Below are 7,175 nucleotides of genomic sequence, written 5' to 3' on the forward strand. Positions count from 1 at the left end.
CTTCTGTAGATTTAGAGTTACCCTGCGGGAATACAAACAATTTTCCTGCTTTTTATTCAGAAAGGTTTACAGCTTCCTTGGCAGATGAGCTGTTCCCCAGAACTATCCTAAACAGGAGAAAATTACTCTCTCTCTCTCAATTTTCCCCATCATCCTAATAAAAACACATTCCTTAAATTTTAATTTTCCTGCTTCTACTTGTGGTCATACATTTAAGTTTGTATTTTAAATCCAAGCCAACAAACTACATTTGCTAAAAAAACCCAGACTTTATATTCCATTTTAGTTAATATGTTATGGCTGGAACTGTGATATCTCACAGTCATCCTCCTTTCCAAAATGCTGAAGTTTAGGCAAACCTGCATAATAAAACCCATTTTTAAGAAAGTTGAACCACAGAGTACAAGGAATAAGCACCAGTTGTATTGCATTGCATGCAAATTGTATGCTTCTAAGTAGTTTTCTAATATAGTAGAAGTAATAACTGTAAAAAAGGTTTATTCCTGAGCACAAAACTTCTAAGATAAGTGTTTATTGCCATAAATTGTAGTTACTGGTGGCAAGACAGCTGACTAGGGTCTTGAAGGCTGAGTTTAAGTTTTACTATCCTTAAGATTGATATTCACTGTCAATCTAGCATGAGATAAAGCTAAAGATATGTATTGAAGTTTTAAGAAGAGATTTTACCCAGAGGAGCTATATCAGAAATTTCTGCATTGCTAGTCTATATATTTCAGTTTACATTCTATTAGCCATAGTAGTGCTGGTGAAACAAATTACAGTCTGAGTAAGCTTCTCTTTTTTATTATTATTTTTTTTTTTAAAAAATTATATTTAGATAGTTCTGTTTCAAAACCCTTTGAAGCTGAATTTTATCAAGTAGATGATTTCTTCACTATAGTGTAGCATGATGACCTCTTTCTTAAACAAGTATTTTGTCACAATTCCCAGCATTTTCTTGCAAAGAAGAGCTTTAAATATCAAATATAATGTTAAACTATATTGATGAAAAATCTTGGAAAATTTTATCTCTTTCTTCTTGCAGCAGAAATTAATATTTCAAATAGACTGTCAGATCTTTATGCTCTGAAGGGTTCTCAGAGCCTGGTGGCTCAGCAGTGTATGTCTGCCGACAGCACGCCAATGCCAAGCATCGACAGAGAGAGGTCACTGAGCATGAAGCTGCTGAAGCAGGCAACACTGGAAATCTTGGATACCTCTCCATAGACCAAGAAATCATTTAGAAGGTGAAAAGTCTTTAAAGAGTCTGCTGATCATTTCACTATTGAGTTACCTACTTGCATTCCAAAGCCATCCAAAAGATACTCTAAAGTCTTGTTTTTTATAATTTAAATTAACTTGAACTAAAATTAGTGCATCAGAAATTAGCATTTTGTTACTATTTAGATCAATCTTCCTTTTCTTTTTTTTGATTACAGTAACAATTCCACATTTAAATGTATGGGTTTTCAAAAAATTATTAAGTTTTATGGCTCTACAGTCAATTAATTTCCTTTCATATTCCATATTAGGTTTTTCCCACATAAACTTTAGGAAAATATGAAGCCAATAAATTACACATTTATTAAAATAGACAATCAATCATATTTTTAAGCAATCTTCACCTCAAATATTAAATTATGTAATTAATTTAGAAAATAATTATAAGCTGTAACTAATTTGACTGCATGCATTATTAAATAGTAAATTAAAGCAATGAAATATAGACAGCTTAGAAAACCTTTGCTAATTTTATTCTGTATAAATAAAAAAATTGTTAATATAATTCTAAATTTAGATTATTCTGATTTCAATTCTTCTAGTTTCTAGAACAATAGAAAAAATATTTCTGTCTCATTTAGAATCTGTAAATAATTTTAGACGTAAATATGTTTTTTTCCATATTTTTCCATTGAGAAAAATACATACCTACAGCTGAATCTGTAAAACCCATTGATTTCTAATCATTTGGAAAAGTGTTCTGTCTGTACGGTTCTACAATGAATTCCATAAATATGTCAAGTAATTCCTTTCCATATAATCCACCTGTGGCACTGTATGACTTTATGTGGTCCAGCTTCCTTCTCCCTGTGGTCTGTTAATATCCCATCCATATATATATATATAAAAAAAAGATAGGAACATTGAATTGGCTGATAAAGCTTTTATAATCAGTTGATTTCTACTGACAGTATCCAGCTCAAAACTACTGAATGTTGCTGATGCACAGTAGCAGGAGTAGTTCATTATTTCTGCTATGGCTCCAGCTCTTTCAAGAGGAGGAAAAAACCTGCTTTAATCAAAAGCTGAGCATCTTAGGATTTACTGGGAGACCTGATTCTTTGAAAAGTCTTTGATTCTTTGAAAGGGGTCAGAGTGACATTTCACTAATGGTTTTCCTTTCTTCCACTTGGCAGAGCAGCTAGTCTGTCTTGTAATCAGGCTACGAATAGGACAGGGGGAATCAAAGCAGGTACTGATGTTTAGACACAAAATGGTTTTACCTGAAAGCTGAAGTATTTTATGAATGGTTTCTGTAAATATCCATAAAAGAAGAGGTAATATGCGCTTCAATTCAGGATCACTTGGTTTCATAGGTTTGGTACTCAAGAATAAATTTACTCTCAGACCCTTGGAATTAACCTTGCAATGTTCAGCCTTCTGATATTTCTTTTGTTTGTGTAATCTTCGTCCTCAAATTTGCTGCACTACACAATTACACACTGGGAATAAAGCTATAATAATTAAGGAAGTGATTTGCACCTTTACTGAACTAATTAGCTTTAACTGAAATAGACATGAAAGTGTTACCTAATTCAAATGGCATTCTTTCTATTATTTTAATAGTTATTGTTATGATTACTATTAATTAATCATTTATTATTATTATCATTGTTGTTGTTATTGTTACTGTTATTATCACTACTTTGCCATTTCTATTGATTGTGTCATCACTCTTTGCCTTCTCTTTCTTTTAGGAGCCATGAAATTCCAACATAAAAGAATTAGCCTTGCAAAAACCTCTTCTATTTTACCTCATATATTGTTCAACTCATAACACTGGGATATTTTAGCCTACAGTGAGAACTCATTTTTATCTAATACACATAATTAGGCCAAATCAATGGATTACAGATTAAACAAGCAGGGAATTTAACTATGACTGGAAGAACATGATGGATCAGTAGTCCTAATAATATATGGTCATCATTTTAAAATGCTGGTTATTTATTGAAAATTTTATCTTGAAGTGGCCTGCAAAAAACTAGCAGCTTTTAAGTTCTTACTAATTTACTTCACTTGACAACAAATTTTTCTTTACATTAATTTCATGTTTGGTCACATATTGAATGGTTACTTAGCCCTGAGTTTTGCTTGTTTTAAAATAAAACTATTAGGTCCTTTGGTTGTTGTTAAATAAAAAATCTAGAAATCTGAAATAGTTTTACGAGCCTTACCTCTTTTTACCAATTTTAAGCATGTTTTCTACTGTCCATTCTGAACCACTTACTTAGTGTTGTGTGGGAGATTTTTCTCTTTTGAACATGTTACCAGTTTATATTTGCCATATAACTAAAATTTATTTGACAATGTTATGGTCCTTCCTTTCTGCTATATCTCTACTATAGACAGATTTGAATATCAGACAACTCTATAGATCTGCACCATTTTCCTTTGTCTCTCTTTTATTTTTCCTCTATTTTAAAGACAAGGATCCTCTAATGAATTGAAATTTTTTATTTATTCTAGTTCACGCATCAGTAAATCAAGAGAGCTATTTCTGAATGCTGTGTCTATATGAAAAAGACTAGTTATTTGAGGTTCTCCACAACTCTAACACATATACAGTGGTACTAACTAAAAACTGAGGTGTTTTTTTGGCTTAAGTTTTACCTTGCCCACCAGAATTCTGTTTGATTCTTTGATATCTTGCTAATTCATCAATATAAGATTTGCATGCATTCTACCATCCTTCCTTTTGCAAAGTAATTTGAAAACACAAGAGACAGGCTATTTAGAGAATCTGACTTTCTGAATACAGCTATTTTGTCTCTTTCCCTCCTTCACTTTGTCTGAGCATTTGTTTTTGAAAAACTATGGCTAATACAGATATATTTACATCCATTGACTAACCCATGTACTTTAAGAACTTGTCCGAATTTTTGTTTTGTTTTGCTTTGTATTTTTGTTTTGTTTGGGATTTGTTTGTTTGTTTTGTCCTCAATTAGATTTTTAGATGGCAGAAAAAAAAATAAAAATGTCACGATTGTTGGCAAATATAAAGTTCTGCATGGGTGGTTTTTAATAGCTTATCATCAACATATAATCGAACTGAGTAATTGCTGCATAAGAGAGTGACTCTGAACCAGCAGCTGCCCCTAGGCAGTACTTTGTTGAGGAATGTCACTGCGACAAAAAGTGCTGGACACATAATGCATCATCAGCATTTGTGCTGTGGGCATGTCATCTAGGTGGATGGGAATCACCGGGGTGTGGTAAACGTGAGTGTGCCAATGACATCTCAGTGGTATTAGATGGATAGGGGGCAAGTAGAAAGACAAAAAAGGCAAAAGACAAAGAAGCCAAAAAATTGAGAAAAACAGCTTTTACGACGAAATGGAAATTACCTTCAATGCTGCAGTGCACCACTGACTTTGACAGCTGAAGCAGCAGCAGAGAGAACTTGACAAAGATATTGGTTATAGCAATTCTGTTGCAAGAAGTTAAATCTGTTTGATTCTCCACTGGCTATATTAATCAGTATTCTTCAAAAAAAACTAGACTGAACAGAAGAATATTTTCTTAAGGTAATAAGAAATGACTTGAAAGTCTAGATTTCTGTGTGTGAGTGTGTGTCAACACATGTCTATATTTCTGAGCTAATGAAGCACAAGAGTTAAAATAATTGTGTACTTTTTGCTCACTGGACTTGCCCTGGTTTTGGTCAGTTAAATTTTTGCTGTAGCTGTGAGAGGGCAGAGCCTGGAGCCATATGGGCATGTCCAGGTTGTTATTCCATACCAGGTACATCATCCCTGGGGGGCAAAAGTAAAGGACTCTTGATTTTGGGGAGAGGGGCATGGCTTGGGGTTGAGAAAAGCATGGTGGGAGGAGGAAACACGTCAGCCATTATATGGTGTTACCAGAGGGCCCAGGTAAGACTTTTGCTTGGCAATCACCCTCTCCTTTTGTATACTTTTATAATCAGTGTTGTTTCCCTTACTGCTAGGTTTTCTTATCTCATTGCTGTTTCCAGTCAATTGCGCTTATCTCAATCCATGATCTCTGCATTTTGTCTCTCACAGGATGGGGAGGGAAACAGTTTGTGGTTTTCTTTTTGCTGGAAGTGCTAAATAGGGGGATACCATTCCTAAACCAGGATAGGATCAAAGGCTGTGTTATTCAAAATATGAAAAAAGTTTTGTAATTAATATATATGTTTGCTTTATTTAATTCCCCTTACTAGATACTGTATATCAAAACTATAAGCTTATATATTAGGATTAATTTAGACTTATATACCTTATAGACCTGCTTGCTTTTCCTCCTAAACCTTAATTTCTGAAAATTGTCCTTTACTATTTTATTGAGGTATCAAAGTTGAGTAGAGCTTATGTGGTTATTACTATATAGACTAAAAAGAGAACTTTGATATTATACCATTGGGAAATAGCATTCAATATAATTTACATTTAGATACTAGAGTGAAATGCCTTATATAAAGTCACTGGTTCTGTTAGTAGTGGAACCCTGCATAACTCTGTCTCTGGATGTTGTGTTTAGAATATACTGTTTCTTACATCTATTGCTTTCACATTTCATTTTGAAATAAAAATCATACTTTATGATACCAAATGTAAAAATTTGACAGTTTCCTTATAGTACTAAGATGAAAAAAAAAAAACAAAACACATTCACGAGACAGATTCTACTCTCATGATTAAGCTTTCCTTTATATGAAAGCATTTATCTTTATAATGTAGCTCTAGGCCACATTTTCTACATCAGTCAGGGTACAGTGATGTTTAGTGCCAGCTGCTTGCAGCAGGGCGTGTTTAGCAGAACTGGCAGTGACAGCCGCTAGTGTCTAAACTGATGTTCCTGAATTGCTTTGAGCCCCTCAGCATTATGACAAGTAACCTAAGCTGAGTTTGTTTCATTGCTTTTATGGAAGGAAAAGCTGAGTGCAGGTGTTCACTCACAACCTGGGCATTTCTGACAGCAAACATGAGCTAGGTCACAGCTAACGTGGGGAGTGAAGCATTTTACAGTGTGCCAAACTAACCCAGCGTGGGAGAGATTTGGGTCATGCATGCTTGCCTGTCTATCCCCCTGTCTGAAACTAATCACTCACAGAATCTGTGCACTGGAATTAATAAGTCACACAAACCTGTGCTGCGGAGCACTTGGTCTGTAGCAGGGAGTTGTATGTCTACCTACATGAGTTGTTATGCATCTGTCAGCTAACACACAGATTCTTATGTGAGCTCCAGCAGCTGGGGCATCGGGCAGATATCCAATTCTCTCTGAAGGCTTGTGTCTCTACTAACCAGTGAGTTACACTCATCCAGGCACGTAATATTTTTGCATCTACAGTAGTTAAAACATGGGCTCTTCGCCTTTTAGAAGCATGGGCTGTGTCTACAGCTTCTGATTGCAAAGAGTTAGCCTTCATTTTGATGGGGTTTAGACTAAAAGTGTCAGAGGATAGAGGTGGAAGGAAATAGCTTTTACTAGCAGATGAGAAGGAAATGGTATTTTGGAAATGTAGCCTGGCTGTCAGTGAGGTGATCAACTAACACACACTGAGCTGCTGTGGTGGGGCAATACTGCCAGCTGAAAGCTTTGAGAGCCCTTTCCTTTTACTAAGAGGCTTTCCCATTTTACAAAATGCAGCCTTCTCACTGAGAATGTATGTTATGTTATGTATAACATAAGCTGACACACTTCAGTTGAATGCAATTACTGTAACCAGAGGCAACACAGTCAAAATAGCAAAGTCTGTACTTCTTGTTTAAGTATCTATTAATTATTATGTGGATCTTTCAGCTGCATCCAACATTTTTATTTTTGAAATTAGGTCAGTCTGGGTTAGTAATGTCAGCTAAGTTATATTCAAATATTAAGACAAAAGGAAAAAAAATGTACATACAGAGAAAAATCCAGGAACTCAG

The 7,175-nt window shown here is 34.6% G+C and overlaps 1 long non-coding RNA gene across 3 annotated transcripts in view; it reads left to right on the top strand.

Annotated features, from left to right (window-relative positions):
* Positions 1-5,848, top strand: part of LOC117244552 — a 112,401-nt gene extending 106,553 nt beyond the window's left edge. For 2 of the 3 annotated variants that reach the window (XR_004497899.1, XR_004497898.1), the window contains exon 4: positions 1,046-5,848. This is a non-coding gene — a long non-coding RNA (uncharacterized LOC117244552). The remainder of the gene's footprint in view (positions 1-1,045) is intronic. The other variant, XR_004497900.1, reaches the window with a different exon arrangement.
* Positions 5,849-7,175: the final 1,327 nt, after the last annotated feature.

The sequence above is a fragment of the Parus major genome, chromosome 5 (genome assembly GCF_001522545.3).
Source record: "Parus major isolate Abel chromosome 5, Parus_major1.1, whole genome shotgun sequence".
NCBI classification, from domain to species: domain Eukaryota; kingdom Metazoa; phylum Chordata; class Aves; order Passeriformes; family Paridae; genus Parus; species Parus major.